General features: G+C 37.5%; 1 long non-coding RNA gene across 5 annotated transcripts in view; it reads right to left on the bottom strand.

Annotated features, from left to right (window-relative positions):
* The window catches only part of LOC144990391 (uncharacterized), an 18,535-nt gene extending 3,339 nt beyond the window's left edge, over nt 1-15,196 (bottom strand). The window contains exons 1-8 of one of the 5 annotated variants that reach the window (XR_013654385.1): nt 15,019-15,194; nt 13,906-13,967; nt 7,095-8,176; nt 6,893-6,975; nt 6,627-6,780; nt 2,679-2,706; nt 1,230-1,377; nt 919-1,014 (exon numbers count right to left, since the gene is read on the bottom strand). This is a non-coding gene — a long non-coding RNA (uncharacterized LOC144990391). Of the gene's footprint in view, nt 1-918; nt 1,015-1,229; nt 1,378-2,678; nt 2,707-6,626; nt 6,781-6,892 lie in introns of all 5 variants that reach the window. The other 4 variants (XR_013654384.1, XR_013654382.1, XR_013654383.1 and 1 more) reach the window with 4 other exon arrangements.
* Nucleotides 15,197-17,150: the final 1,954 nt, after the last annotated feature.

The following is a 17,150-nucleotide window of genomic DNA, read 5'->3' as shown; positions in this document are numbered from 1 at the left end:
GCCAATCATAATCGAATAAACAGAAAATACAGTATATCCTAATTTAAGAGAATCCTGTAAAAATCCAATACCTCTACAGTGATTATCAGAAAACACCTGCTCTACACACAAATCAATCAATTTACCACAGAATCTAAATGCAGTGAAACAGACATATTAAGCTGATAAACTATGTTACGACCCCTGGTTGTGTCCGCTTGTTTTGTGCGGGTATGTGTATGTCTGAGTTGTAGCTCCTGCAGAAGTCCTTCTCCTGTACAGCTGCTGACTCCACCCCCCACCCCACTGCAGAGCTGACTGAGGCTGCTTCCAATCACCTGGCTGGGAGGGAAGCTTTAAAAGCTCCCAGAATCCTCTGCTACAAAGGCGGCTGAATACCTGAGAGGAGATTGTTTCTTCCGCCTGCCCCTGCTGTCTGCCTGGCATTAGCTGGTGAACGCCTCTGGTTTCCCTTTTAGTTTTTTTGTTACATTTACTCTTGTGGACCTCGTTTGTGTTTTGATTGATTTTGTGTTTTTTCATTTCTGTCATGGTTGTCCTGCTATAAAGCCTGAGAGCTTAAGTTATATCATCATCTATTCCACCTGTGGTGTTTTGTTGGTTAGTTTCCTTTAATTTTTATGTTACCCAAATAAACAGCTGTGGCCAAACTTTAACCCCCTCCGGTTATCATAGTTTTCTTTGGGTTACATATTCTCTCCTTCCTCCCTGAAGAGGGATGAAACACACTAATATGGTTCAAGTTTGTCTTACTGAAGATCTTATCACAAGAAACAATATGCCAATTCAGTTAATTTGTAGTGACACCAAAGAAAGCAGACCATTTATGGAAACTATAGATAGACTAGCATTATAGATAGCATTTTGATCAACCATTTCCATAATAAACAGTGGTATCCATTTGTTAAAGAAACTCACTGTGCAAGTTTTAAAAACTCCAGAGACATCCTCGTGCAGATAAACAGGCAGGGCGTGAAGACCAGTAGTGTGCTTGGTGTGAATGTCATGGATTTCCTATTTACATTAAAAAACAAAAAGGTACAGATGCAGAAGTCAATCCATAGATGATTTAAAAAAGAAAAAAAAAACACTTCATATACATATTCGTGCAATCAGACATAAAGCAAATATAAAATGGACAAAATGCAATACTAGGGGTAGAAAAAAAAAGCTAATTGCCAAAAATAAGAAAGAAAGGATAAACTTGAGATGTCAAATTATTGATTTACCTGTTTATCGTGATTTTTTAAAAGTCTCCCCTGTTTTTGATGCCTTTTGTCTGAATATGGTCATAAGTCGAGGAAGATGACGGTCAAGTTCAGCATAAAAAGTGTTGGGCAGGTTCTGATTTGTAATCTGCCGAAACTCTGCATACACCTGAATAAAAATAACAGCAGGAGGGGAAAACATGCAACAAGAGAGCTCAATTAAAAATAAAACAATCTCAAACAAATTTATAAAGCAGCACATGGATGCCAAATGAGTAAGAATAATAATTTTCATTTTAAGAAGAGAGCTGATCCAGATAACCCCCGACTCTATTTTCAGAACAGGCCACAGATCCAGGAGCTCAATAACCGGTGGACAGGACATCACTATGGTTTGTCGACGCAGAGGAAATGTTTCCATCATCTTCTGAATCAAGGGCAGGTTCCTCTCAGTCTTCTTGACTTCCTTAACAATTGTCTGCCTCAACTGTTCAAGGCTCGAAGGATTTTGTCCTTGAGGAAAGGTAGGTAGAAAGTTCACTTCTGCTCTCTTGGGTTTTTTCATGTTCGAATGTGAAGATTCATTTTCAGGATTAAATCTACTTTTTCCTGAATTAGCAGTGACCTCCTGACATCAAGCACGTCTCGTTTTGGTCCTGTAATTTCCCATCTTAAACATAAGGCTGTTTGTCCATCCACTGTAGCCAGTTTCCGATCCTGCTTCTTTCAAGCAAGGGTGTTTGGCCACAAGAGCCTCAGCAGCCATTGCAATCTCTTTACCACTTGGGTACGCCTTAAATCCGTACATGGTAGATGCAAGCTTTTCTAAAATGTCCTGCTTTAGGTCTCTTCTCAACTTGAGGCATTTGTTGTTCTTCTCGTATTCAGCATTTCCATCTTTAAGTTTCAGCTTGACGTCAAATGCAAATGTGGGAACTGGAAAAGTACCTGAAGGCCACCTGGAGAGGCGTTCTGGAGATGAAACATCTGAAAGTACCTCAGTAGATGCAAGAGAGCTGGAGTCTTGTGAAAGAGAGATGTGCACAACAGCTTTTTGTGTCAATTCCTCAATGTCTGCTAGGGAAGTGAGTTCCCCGTCAAAGTCTGGATCTTCATATGTCAACATCAATTTCCAACTGTTCTTTTCTAATGTTGATCAGTGCATCAACAGACACTGGTCGTGAACGGAGCTTTAATTTTCTAGCTCGGTCAGTCTCAACAACATGAAGAATCATTGGTTGTTGTGAGGATATAGATGACATTGTGCTAATGAAAAGAAAACTAGTATTACTTAAATGGCAGAAAATATAGATAAAGAAAAAATTTTCTTAACAACAACAATGATGATAACACATATTTACATGAACTCAGTACTTTTTCACTTGTATAAACCGCTTGGGGGTCAGTAGCAGCAAGCTGTGTATCTTGTGTGCCAAGAGAGGGACTGTACTTAACCTGAACTGAACTTACACTGCCAGATCATACTGGAACCAGAAACCTAAGGGCAAAAAAAAAAAGAAAAAGAAAGTCAAGACCATCAAAACCTTTAACCACAAAATGTGTCATCATTACAACTGAGTATAACAATAACTACTATATATTTACAACACATCATCATGAACTACAGCTAACATGAACGCTACCAATATATATATACATACATACATAAAGTGGTGTGGTGAGACAGTGGTGCCTGTGGTAATTGTAGCACTCGGGGCAGTAACCCCCAAGCTGGAAGAGTGGCTACAACAGATACCTGGAAAGACCTCAGACTAGGGCTGTGCGATATGGGCACCATTTTCTAAAGGATTAACAATACAGCTCATATCTGGGGTCTAAGATTTTAATTCAATTAAGAAACCCCGTCTTCTCTACGGAGAAAATGATGAAGCAGCAGGAGTCACGGTCAAACCCCCCCCCTCGTGGCCACCTCCTCCGAAAACAAAATCCTACAGCGGCCGTGTCGCAAATGAATACATCGGTACAAGTAATAATTACAACACAGTATTCTTTATTAACAAATAACAGTAAAAAGTAACTCACTAATAACTAACTATACAGGCATAGTAGAATGAGTATGTGTGTCAGGGCGCGTGCGTGTTTAAGAGGGCTGAGCGAGTGCCACGCGTGCCTTTGACTTCGATGGGCTTTAGGCAGCGTGGATGGGGGGGGGTCTCTTCCTCCACGTCTGTGGCAGTAAACCCAGAACAGTTCCAAACAACAGATGATTTTATTCCTTTCTTGGGAACAAACTTCCCACTGTCACCGGTAGCCATGCTGTCGCTAGCTGCTTCGTGTGTCGATTGTCGCGTGTCGCCATGTGAAACTAACGCTACGGAAGCTCTGGGGAGCCAAAAATGCGCCACATAAAAACTTGATTTAGTTATTTTTGAAATCCCCCGTAACAAAAAATTCGAATTAATTCATTTGGTCGATTTATCGCCCAGGCCTACCTCAGACCTCTCAGTCCAGAAAAGCGCAGTGCTAGGAACAGCTAAGATACTGCGCAGTACCCTCAGGCTCCCAGGCCTCTGGTAGAGGACCCAAGCTTGGAGGAGAAACCACCCACGGAGGGTGAGAGGGGCGTTTTTTTTTTTTTTTTTTTTACACACACACATGCATGAGAAGATTTTTTTTCCCCCATGTTATGAAAAGCAGCAACACTTGAACTTCATCTACAGGCTAAAATGAAAAACTATGCTTATTTACTAATAACATCCTTTACTTACATCCTGACAGCTGTGTTATAAGAGTGTGGTGGTCCCTTTTAGGGGCGGGGATGTGTGAGTAAGCATGACAGAGAGGGAGATTGAGTACACTGCAAGTGGGAAGAAAAGAAGACGGCGAATGTTGCTAGAAACCCCAAAAAGCTCTTTAGAAACCCAGGTTGTGTCCGAATTACCACCCTAATCACTATATAGTGCGTTCGCCATTTGTAGTGCTTTCTGAATTTTTAAAAAATCTTTTCATTTTGAAAATCCACAGGATTCTCTGCTATATTTTAGTCACTGGGGCGCTAAAAGTAGTCCGTCAGTGTGCTACAACTTCACGAAAAAACGAAAAAAAAAGTCTGCTACCAGGAATCCTACTTAAAATATGGGTTTACTGCAACAGGTGATTCCCTCACTCCGTGCCAGTTTGCATAGTGTTCATACCATTAGGCAGAACATATAACCAGAGATTGATGTTGCTATGGTTTTATTAATAAATTTGTGTTGCACCCAAGATTACTGTTTCTTTGTCATAGCACACGCCCCCCCATCCCTGAAAACACTTACCCCCATGAAGAGACCTCTCCCCTCCAGGCCGCAATGAAATACCCAGTGGTTGACTGGTCTGCAGTCACAAAAAATTTAGGGACCACTGGTCTAAGGTCTAGTTCGAGTTTGATCAAGTTCAAGTTTCAAAATTAACTCTGTTTTATTTAAATTCTAAGTTTATTAGTTATCACATTTATCCGAGTCAAAATTAGTTTCCTAAATTTTATTATCTCTCTTCCCGGTCATTGCTTTGACCAACAAAATAACTCAGATTGCACAATATGTTACAGTACTACCATGAATGCAAAACATAAAAAAAAATAACTCAAGGCGATTCAGCAAAAGACTGAATGAACCAACACAAAAAAATTAACTGTATCTCTTCTCATGACTTCAGCTAAGAAGTGTTCGTGAGTTCAAGTTTGACTGTTCAATATTGTCCAGGAGTGCTCTGCCGTTCGCAGGGCTGTAAGTAAAGTATGGTGTCAAATTAGCACCTAAAGTATTGCGCATCAAAACAGTAAAACCGCGCATCAAAACCCCAAATCTGTGAATCAAAATGCATAGATTGAGAACCAAAACCCACAATTTGCAACCAAAAACTATAACCCAAAGCCCATTCCTATTTGTTTTCTCGCCTTACTGAAATCCTGTTTTTGAGTTGCAGTTTTATTTTGAAATTATCTTTTTGAGTTGCGCTTTTATTTTTTTGAGTTGCGCTTTTATTTTTTGCGGTTTTGATTCTAAAACCTGTCGACACCTAAAAAAAGCGACATGTCAGTTAAGGGGAGGGGAGGCGGGACATCCCTGATATCCAGAAGCTCATTGGCTGCCGAATAACACCGAGTCTTACCTCAACAGACCAGTTTAGTCTATGTGCCGGTAAGTTTTTCATATCTTTTACTATATTAAACGATCAAACTTGTACTTTATGTAACCAGAGGACGCCAGCACAGTTAGATGAGGAGCTCCACCAGTTTCCTGCTCTGCCTGGTTTAAGTTAGTCTGTCGTCCAATATCCACAGCATCCTGCACACAAAGAAAAATGTATTTAAGAAAGATAAATGAGAATATATACATATATATTATACATTATACCTTAAATGATACTCAGTAGCTGCATATTGTGAGCGGTAACTTCCTGTGTGAACCTGCAATCTTTAAGGTTGAGAATAAAATGGTTTGGGAATACAGTTCAGAATCAGAAAAACTTTATTGATCCCACACGTGGGAAATTTGTTCTGGAACCTCAAATAATGTGTTTCTGAATCATATTTTACTTTTTTAAAATAGGGATGAACTTGATCCCAAACTAGGAAAGGTGTCACTTTCTTACAGCAATATGTTGCTTTGTTCAATCAATCTGTAATCCCCAAATATATATTGAGAAACCTTATACATTATACATGAATGTACTTCTTGAAAAAAATCTTTGAATAATCCTAGTGACAATTCACGGGCAATTATTCCCAGGTTTGACGTGACCGATCCTGACACTGTGGTAAAAAATCGACTGTTTAATCGATAAAAGTCATGAAAAGAGCTGGAAACCCCGCTAGCATTGAGCTAGCTAGCATGCTAACACGGGAGAACAATGGTGATAGTTTGTCATGCAACATCTAACTTTCTAACATCTTTTTTCACTAGCAGCTACTGGTGGAGCTCCTCGTCTAACTGTGCTGGCGTCCTCTGGTTACATAAAGTACAAGTTTGATCGTTTAATATAGTAAAAGATATGAAAAACTTACCGGCACATAGACTAAACTGGTCTGTTGAGGTAAGACTCGGTGTTATTCGGCAGCCAATGAGCTTCTGGATATCAGGGATGTCCCGCCTCCCCTCCCCTTAACTGACATGTCGCTGCTTTTACGTGTCGACAGGTTTTAGAATCAAAACCGCAAAAAATAAAAGCGCAACTCAAAAAGACAATTTCAAAATAAAACTGCAACTCAAAAACAGGATTTCAGAAAGGCGAGAAAACATATCGCCAGCTGAGAAATAGGATTGTGCTTTGGGTTATAGCTTTTGGTTGCAAATTGTGGGTTTTGGTTCTCAATCTATGCATTTTGATTCACAGATTTGGGGGTTTGATGCGCGGTTTACTGTTTTGATGCGCAATACTTTAGGCGCTAATTTGACACCATAGTAAAGTTCCTACCATTCAGAATAGAAAGGCGTTGTCCAATGTCCAGCAGAGGGGGCTTGGTCCTTCAGATAACTTGACAGGTTCAGAGTTCGGTCGCCATCTTGTTTCTTCATGCACACGCGGATCTCAGAAAACAAACAGTTTTCTTTGGTCCAACCTTGATGGCCTATCATTCAAACACAAAATACACTCAAATAAGCGCGTTAAATCAACGGATAATCCGTACAAATAATAAAAAATAAGGTCGTTTCTTTCTGTTTTTTTTTTTTTTGCCTTACCATTTGAAGCTACGCAGCATCATGTAATGGGGGTGGAATGTCCGGGCGAAGCCTAAACTTTAACGCGCCAAAACTTCTACAAACTTGATAAATATAACAAAAAACAACAAAAATTCCCTGCCAAAGTCTGCCATTTCAAGAAATGTACAAATAATACATTGTTAAATATCAGATGAATGAAAACAAAATAACACTCACTCACCAAGTCCCGTTCGGTAAATCGTTTCCTCTTTTTCTTCTTCCAGGCAAGACAGGTTGAAAAGGAAAAACTAACTCCACCGCTGTGTTAAGGTGAATAAATACTGAAAATATATCGAACTACGACTATCTCTCGTCACGTCTTCAACCTCGTTTGGGGAACTTGCTAATTAGACGCACCGCTAACGTACATCAGAGCTCTCAAATCTGCAAAAACCCGGAGGAGGCAAGATGGCGGAATGAACGAACGTACTTTGCGGGCTCCGGTGTTTTTTTTGCATTCTATAACCAAGAACACTGCAAGTTTTTTCTATTTTTCTATTTAAAGTTTGTGAGAGGAATCGCGGACTACCGTAAACTTGATTTTTTCTTCCTTTTGAAAATCGAAAGTAAGCTAACCGAAATGCAAATGGACGAGCACGACTATCAGTCCCAGTCCGATATTCACGAGATGACAGAGGAAGCTGTTGAAGTCACTTCAGGGGATGGAGAAAGGTCCAAAGAAAAGTTAGTGAACCTTGCACACACTCCAGTCAAAGCTCCTCATCCTAAAAAGCAACAGAAAGGGAGCGGGCAGAACGTGCAGGATGAAAGTATGTTTGAAAGAATCATGGAAGCCGTGGCCGCCCTGACGGAGAAGGTCGACATGCAAACGACCAAAATGGATGAGCAGACAGCCCTACTGAAAAAGTTTGACGAAAGAATTGATGCCAACTCAGAAGCTATAAAAAAGAATAAGGGAGTTCTAGAACACCTGGAGAAAAGAGTGACTGAACTTCAAGGAGACAACAAGCGGCTAAAGGAAGCGGTGGCTGAGCATGCTCGCTACAAACGGAGGTGGAATCTACGGCTGAATGGTTTGGCTGAGAAGGATGGAGAAGACATCAGAGAAATCGTCATCGGCATCTTGAACAGGGTGGTTCCCATCGGCGCGGACCGCCTGCGAGAGGCGGTTGACACGGTCCATCGGTTGGGAAGAAAGGGGAGCGCGGCGACTTCCAACAATACGCCACGGTCGATAATCCTGCAGTTTGTGTCCAGAGTGGTCCGGGATGACGTGTGGAAACGGTCGAGAGAGGCGAGAGTCTGCAAGGAAATGCACATCCATTTCAAAGAAGATTTCTCCAAGGAGGACAGGGAGGCGAGAGCCAAGCTGTGGCCGCTGGTCTAAGAGGCGAGGAAGAGGGGTCAGAGAGCGTTCCTGAAGGAGGGGTACGCGCTGATCGACAGTCGAAAAGTGGACCCTCAATAGGTTCCAGTCAGTGAGAGTTAGTGTTCTGTCAGTTCATGTTCTTGGTGAAGAATGCTCATTGAATTGTCTGGTAAGGACAGTATTGGTCATTCCTGCACATCTTCTGCGGTTGCTGTGCTATTGGTAATTCCTAAATGTTTTCTTTCATTTCTTTAAACACTAGGGGGCTTAAAAACAATGTTAAGCGAAAAGCTATTTTTTTATTTTGTAAGGAGCAGAAAGCAAAATGTGTTTTTTTGCAGGAAACCCATTCAGTTAAAGAAGATGTAGACTTCTGGAAATTACAGTGGGGTGATTCTATTTATGTCAGTCATGGGACCTCTCATTCAGCTGGTGTTGATACTTTTAAACAAATTCCCGGGAAAAGTTATAAACCATTTTGGGGATACTTATGGCCATTGGTTGATTAATAATTGAGTTTAATGGTGAAATGTTTATTTTGGTTTGTGTATATGGTTATAATGAAAGAGCTAAAAACAAAACACTCCTCTCAGACTTATGTAAACAAATTCCAGACCTTAAACACGCTTATTTAACTGATAATGTCATAGTTGGAGGTGACTTTAACTTGGTGCCAGACCTTTTGTTAGACAGACATCCACCTAGAGCACAATGTCACAAGTTTGATGATCTGGTTGTTGAATTTATGAATGTTGTCAATTTAGTTGATTATTGGAGAATTCAGAACCCAGTGACCAGGCAATATACATGGTTTAATGCTGCAGGAAATGGACAATCTTCAAGGTTAGCTTATTGGTTAATATCTTCATCATTAGTAAAATATATTGATAAATGTTCCATTTCTGCTTCACCCTTAACAGACCACTGTGTTGTTTCTTTATCCCTTCAATGTAATAGGTCAGTAACTGATTTAATTCAAATTTGGAAATTCAACAATATGCTTTTGGAAGATTCCTTTTTTTGCAACAAGGTTAGAGAATTAATAACAGAAGTTGATGCTTTGGACATGTCACCTGTGAGTAAATGGGAATGGTTTAAGTTTAAAATTAGAAGTCTTGCAATTGATTTTAGTAAAAGTGCCATTAGATTGAAACGTCTAAAACAACAAAATATTTTAAGAAATATTAATGACCTATGTAAAAAGATGGATTTGTCGACTGAAGAATTATTAGAATTAAATAAATTACAACGCGAGTTAGACATTTTGTATATTGAAAAAGCTAAAGGTGCATTTGTAAGATCCCGAGCTCACTGGATTGAAGAGGGAGAAAAAAATACCACATATTTTTTTAATCTTGAAAAGCAAAGGCAATTAAAAAAGCAAATTAACAAATTATCAGTAAATAATTTTGATTATGAAGACCAAGGGGAGATTAACAAAGAAATACACACATTTTACTCCAATTTATATAAGTCCTATCATTCCGAAGCTGACTGTGAAATTTTATTCGAAAGCATTGAAGTATTGAACCAAAACATTGATTTAGAATTTAAGCATTTTATGGAAAACGATTTAGACATTGAGGAACTGGATGCTGCTGTACTAAAGGTGTCCTCTGGGAAATCTCCTGGCTTGGATGGTTTGACAGCAGGATTTTATAAATTCTTTTGGTCAGATATACGACGTTTGTTACATGAAGCTTTTCTGGAATGTATCTCAGCAGGTAGCCTTTCTAACACAATGAGACAGGGGTTAATCACTTTAATCCCCAAATCTAATAAAAACACATTATATTTGGATAATTGGAGACCAATTACTTTGTTATGCAATGACTACAAAATATTAGCTCATGTTTTTGCGGAGCATCTAAACAGAGGACTGAAGGATGTAGTGGATGAGTGTCAGTCAGCATTTATTAAAGTAAGAAATATTCATAATCACATCAGGTTGGTAGTAGATTTGTTGGATTATTGTGACTTTGTTGACCCAGATAGTTTGATATTATTTCTAGATTTTTATAAAGCATTTGACACATTGGAGCATTCCTTTTTAATTAAAGCCCTGAAATTTTTAGGATTTGGTGATAAGTTTTGTAATATTATTAAAATGTTTTATAATGATATTTATAGTTCAGTTTCCTTAAATCCAGGAATTACTCCCCGATTTGTAATTAAAAGGGGTATCCGACAAGGTTGCCCCATCTCACCCAAACTGTTTATATTAGCTACTCAGTTATTAACCATTCTTATAAAACATAGTCATGATTTTCAAGGTATTTATATTTTTGAAAAGCAATACAAAATTAGTCAGTTTGCAGACGATACTGCTTTACTTCTAAAAAACGTTGCAGAGGTTGTTAAAGCTCTAAGTAGGATTCAGTTATTTTCCAAAGCATCAGGATTGAAGTTAAATATTTCCAAATGTGAAATTCTCCCCCTTCACTCATGTCAGCACCAAGCTATTGAAGCCATTAGGGTTGTTCATGAAGTGAAATATCTGGGTGTATTATTGTCTAAAAACACAATAAGGAGGGAAGAGGTCAACATTACAAACCGATTGTTTGACATAAAGAAAAGTTTGAGTCGTTGGTTGAGAAGAGATTTAACTATCTTTGGGAGAAATCTGTTAGCCAAAGCAGAAGGCGTCTCTAATGATTATTTATCCCTGCTATTCTTTATACATATCCCCTCCAAACATTAAGAAAGCTAACTCAATTATTTTTCAATTCATATGGAAAAACAAAACACATTATATCAAACGTTCCCAACTGGTCAAAAGTTATGATAATGGTGCCATCAATGCTCTAGATTTTGAAGCTATGGTCGGTACTTTCAGAATTAATTTTTTAAAAGCTCTTCTGGTTGATAATAACTCCATGTGGTTTCATATTCCAAGATCCATATTTAAACATTTAGGAGGCATAGACTTCCTTTTGAAATGTGATTTTGAAGTCAACAAGATTCCATTCATTTTGTCAAACTTCCATAAACAGGTTCTTCAGTTTTGGAAAATGATATTTAATCACAATTTTACCCCTCATGGATCAACATTATGGAATAACAGAATAGTATTAGTTGGTAGGAAATCTATATTCAAACAGGATTGGTTTGACAGCAACATTGTTTTTGTTACACACTTAACTGACAGTGACGGTAATTTATTGACTTTTTCTTCGTCATAGATAAATACAGTCTCACCTGCAGCCTTAAAGAATTTAAAAATGTATGTCGAGCTATTCCTGCTGCTTTGATTCATTTAATAAAGAACACTGTTTTTACTCCTCTTAGAACAATTATCTCATTGCCAAAATTACAGATAAATGGATGTAATTTCTTAGATTTTAAACTAAATAACAATCTTTTGAACAACTGTTTAAAAGATAGAATTTATCATGTCCATAATCGAGCCTCTTTTAGATCATTCTCTTATTCCAACAGCCAATCTCTGTTAGTTAAAGCACACTCTAAGTATATTAAATGGCCTGTTCTGCCCAAAATAAAAGAAACTCATTTCAAAATAATAAATAAATATTATCCTGTCTCCGATTTTCTTCGAAGCAGATTTTAATTTGATATGGAATGTTGCATTTTTTGTAACTCCAATGAGGAAACGCTGGAACATTTGTTTTTTTCATGCGATTACTCCAAGGATTTCTGGACTCAAATAAGGAATTGGATTAATTTAAAACTGAACATTCCCCCTTTTGGTATTTCTGATGTCTTGCTGTTTATGGAAAATATTGATGATTCTTTCTCAAATATCATTAATATCATCTTACTTTTAGGAAAATACCATATCCACTGTTGAAAGTGGAGAGGTTCCAAGCCCTCCTTCCCAGGTTTTATTAACGATTTTAAATAATATTATTCCTCACTGAAAAGATTACAATCCTCAGTAGGTGTTAAAAAAATATCTAAACAAATTTCCTTGTGGCTTTTATTCTAGTTTCTGTCCTGTGTTATCATTTGGCTCCTGTTATTTATTATTTTATTTTTTGTAAGTGTTTTTAACACTATATGTTTATGACTGAGAATATTTTTTACCCCCTTAGTGTTTTTTTGTATTTTGTGGTGTGTTCATCCTCTGCGGGAGTTTGTATTTTTGTCTTTGAAAAGTTCAATAAAAAAAAAAATCTGCAACAACCCGATTGGCTGTTGACGGTCACATGGATCACGTCTGCCAGAGACTGCATACCTTTTCAAAATAAAAGAAAACCCATGAAAACCAAACAAAAATGTGTTTACCAGTTTTTTTTCCTTCTTCAACGTTTTTCTTCAAAAACAATAACAATAATATGTAATAACATTTAGACTTTAATTTTTTGTGTTTTCTTTTTCTATTTTTCAATAACTTTTCATTAGTTAATTAATTAATTTATTTATAAAAAATAATGACATACACTTGAGGGCAAAATCTGTGAGTATGCGGGGCAACAACTTCTTTAATCGACCTATTTGAAACAACATTAATAAGAAATTTCAGAACGCGATTGCTTAATTCTATAAATTATACAAAAATTATGTTTTCTAAGTTTAATTTACTTAACCTAAACGTATTTTATTTTTCATTCAAAAAGATTATGTCTATGAAGACTCTCATTCATCCAGGTTGGTTCCATTGTAGTAGGTTTAGGGGATTTCAATTCCATATATCTCAGGCCTGTCTGAAAAACTTTAAAGGATTTTCAAACAACATAACATCCCAGTTCATCTCAAACCAGTTAATACTCTCAGACAAAAACTGGTTCATCCAAAGGACAAAATTCCCAGCTACAAACAGAGTAATGTTGTGTACTCTATCCACTGCAAAGAGAACTGCAATGAACAGTATATAGGAGAAACCAAACAACCTCTACACAAGCTGCTTTACCAACATCGCAGAGCCAACCCAAGTGGACCTGAGTCTGCAGTACATCTCCACCTGAAGGCCACAAACCACTCTTTCGAGGACAGTGAAGTCCGAATTCTAGCCAGAGAGAAAGGATGGTTTGAGCGAGGAGTGAAAGAAGCCATCTTTGTCAAGAAGGATAAACCTTCTCTTAATAAGAATGGTGGTCTCAGGTTTATTCTTCCATCCATCTACGGCAGTGTTTTGAAACCTAAACAAGCCAAACCAGTTCCACCTGAGTAGTTAACCGCTGAAAGAGACGACCAATTTGGAGAGGGAGTCACTGACTCCCCAACCCCCAGCTGAGGACAAAGGACTATTAACGACCCGAAACCATGTGGGCTAAGTGGAGAACACCTCCAGTTTCAGGTCTGACTCCTCCCCCATGAGCGCATATATACCAGCTCTTAGACCAGCTATTTCAGAATTGACAAAGCCTCTTGGATAAGAGGTGAAACGTCTTCCAACTTTAAAACCAAGTCCAGATGACATCCCCTAAACCTACTACAATTCAAAAAGATTAGTTACATCCAGGGCCGGCCCTGGTCTTCCGGGGGCCCTAAGCGAAATTTAATTTGTGGGCCCTCTAACTGATCAGCACCACCAACAAAACGCAACTGTTGTTGTAATATAAATGAGATATATCTAGTGCAGAATGTTGGAAAGAAGTGCCTTCAATGTTGTGCGTGTGTGCACAAATGTATGACTGTCTTTTAAGTAATAATGAAACAATAAGTTTGATTTGGGTTCCATATTGGGTAGATTTGAACTTACCAGCAGCAACATCAATGTTTTCCCTTTCAACAGATGATGTGGTGACAGGAAATTTTCTGCAGCTAAAAAACAAGAATTATTATACAATAATTAATGATGAAGTTAATAAAATAACTATAGCAGAATACTACTAATAGTTTAGTGGTTCAGTTAAAATCTGTGTGCAGGTTTTTCACAATGTCATGATCTTTTTATATATTTATGAGAAATAGATTGTTTGGTTACATATTTGCACAAGATCATATTTATTTATTTAATTATGAACAGTTTGAGGCTCCATACTCTTCAGCCGCTGTTTATGTAAAAATAAAGGGGTTATGCAGACACTGTTTTTTAAATTACTATACATGCCACATGAAGGGATGTGGATGCTGCACCTCCTCCAATACTTTTTGATACTTTTTGAGAGCAGAAGAAAATGTTGGCTGACACGGAACTGTGCAAAACATCCTCATTATGTAGAACCAAAACTGCAAAATACAAATGAGAAAGAAATGTACCTATTTATAAATAATAAATGTGAATAATAATTTGAGTATAAATGGAAATATAAGCATTTATACACTTCTTATTCTATTATTTTGTATGTTCATAATTTTTAAAATGAGTACATTTATTTTATTTGTCATTAATAAATTAGAACCTTTATTTCCTATGTATTTGGCAGTTTTGATTCTCCATATTTCATGCCAATGCAAGATTTTAAGACACATTGTTGAAAAAGTCAGACTACCAGACTGTCTATAACAGATAAACAGGAGTTTTTTACTGACATAAACCGGAAAATGCAGAACGCACTAAATATGTGTTAGCAAAACAATTAAACAATACGATAACGTGAGTTAAAACATTTATCAGCCATCACCGTTGTCGTTATTTAATCTTCTCTTCGCCGTTTTGGAAGGTCCTGTCTGACCTCATCCAGGATACTTGGGTATCAGAATTATTTTAGAGTTTTCCATTGGAAATTACGACAAACGGGGTCGTTTATGTGCAAACTTCACCTGTCTTTCTAACTTTACCGAACTTCGGATCAATTAGTATTTTAAATCGCGAATGCACAGAAATACTGGATAATGTAAAAAATATGGCCCCATCATCCTCCAAACTTACCTTGTGATTGATGCTGAAGTTGTTCATCTTTTTTCAGTTCCTGATGGTTAAAGTCTATGTGGCATGAAGTGCTCTTGTTGTCGCTTTGATCAGTGTGACAAAATGTGCTCGTTTTTTTTCTTTTCTCAACTTTATTGAAACAAAATGCGCTCGTAAATGCACACTGTGCCAGGATCAGATGCAGTGATGTAGACCAATCGTTGCTGAGAGTGGCGTAACGTCATTATTTGGGTTGCCAGATTGGTTTAGGTGTGTTGACGGGGGGATCACAAAGGTGCAGGCAACATTCTTTTGCACAACATTCACAGCTATGAAATAGGTTGCCAGATTTGGGTCTTTTTTTAATTTTATTTTTTCGCCACTTCGGGGCCCTGGTGGTGACGGGGGCCCTACGCGGCTCCGTAATTCGCGTATAGGGAGGGCCGGCCATGGTTACATGTACTCATAAAGAGGGAATGTGTTACACAAACTTTATATGATTAAAGGCCCGTACACACCGGGACGAATTTCGCCGGCGATTTTCGCCGACGTTTAACGCCTCGTGACTAAACAAAGGGCACCAATGTGAGTGTGCACACGGACACGAAAAAACGCGACGCGTCAAGGCGTCAAAAAAAACGCCTCGGGCTCGGGTTCATTTTTTTTTTGGACGTTGCACACGTGTCTGGAGCTTCTGAAGTTACAGTAAAACACAACTTGGGGGCGCTCAAACACAAAACTACCTTGCTGAGCACACATACCAGCGAAGAAGATAGACGCCAAGTAGCGTCTACACCAATGAGTTATATCACTAGAGGAGACATCACGTGGTTCCTCATGGGAGGGGAGCACCGCCATCTTGGTGAGGTCAAGTTACTGCTGCAGTGCATGCATGTGAACACATTTTTTTTACAATAACAGTTCATTGCGCGGGTTACAACTGCCAAAATCAGAGAACTGAGTCCATGAAGGAGGAAGGTATATCATTTCACAGGTAAGTACTATAATTTTTTTTCTTTTAATGCTGCAGGGGCTTCATTAATAGTACACATGTTGACATGCACGATGCTGCAGGGCTGTTATCAACATGCTGCATGATGTACGTATAATTTGCTGTCGACATAAATGTACATTTTATTTTGCTAAACCTGTATACAGCATACTAGGCTATTATAGTAATACAGATTTATACATTTCTGACTCAGTGACTGAACTTTTCTTGAAGGTTTCCAATGGATTCAGACTTAAGGAAAAAGTGGATCTTAGCTATCAAAAGAGCTAATCCAGATGGGTCACTGTGGTACCAACTAGCAATACAGTCTTGATATGTTCAGAACATTTTGTGGAAACACATTTTGATAAGAGGCCAGACTGTTCGCTTAAAACCCGACACCATAACATCTGTGTTACACGAACTGATCACTAACATGAATCAGTATGAATCTGTTGTTTTTCTTTGTTGTTTTTTTTTTTAGGGTAAATCTATTGTTCACTTTTGGACTTCTTTTGAATATTTATTATCATTATTATGATTATTATTATTATTAATAAACTTGTTTTTTTATTTATTGACTTATTTATTTATTGTTATTATTTATTGATTGTATTGACTTACTATTTTTTTATTATTATTATTATTATTATTTACTTATTGTTGGGTTTTTCTAAATAATTTAAATTACATGTCAATATAAATGTACATTTTATTTTGCTAAACCTGTATACAGCATACTAGGCTATTTATACAGATTTATACATTTCTGACTCAGTGACTGAGTCAGGTTTCCAATGGACTCAGACTTCAGGAAAAAGTGGATCTTGGCTATCAAAAGAGTTATCCCAGATGGATCACTGTGGAACCAACTAGAAATACAGTCTGACTGTTCAAAACATTTGTGGAAACAGATTTTGATAAGAGGCCAGATTGTTTTTTTAGGGTAAATCTATTGTTCACTTTTGGACTTCTTTTTATTATTATTATTATTATTATTACTACTATTATTACTATTACTATTATTATTATTATTATTATTATTATTGTTAATCGTAATAATAATATAATTATTTTTATTATTATTTATTGACTTATTATTTATTTATTGTTTGTATTGTGTAAGTGTCACTGAAAAGGTTACAACATTAGTTCATTTTTG

This window comes from Oryzias latipes (assembly GCF_053564925.1).
Source record: "Oryzias latipes strain Hd-rR chromosome 1 unlocalized genomic scaffold, Olatipes_Hd-rR_3.1 chr1_Y".
Classification (NCBI taxonomy): Eukaryota; Metazoa; Chordata; class Actinopteri; order Beloniformes; family Adrianichthyidae; genus Oryzias; species Oryzias latipes.
Note: the sequence above shows the minus strand (reverse complement) of the source record. Positions and strands in the feature narration are given on the sequence as shown.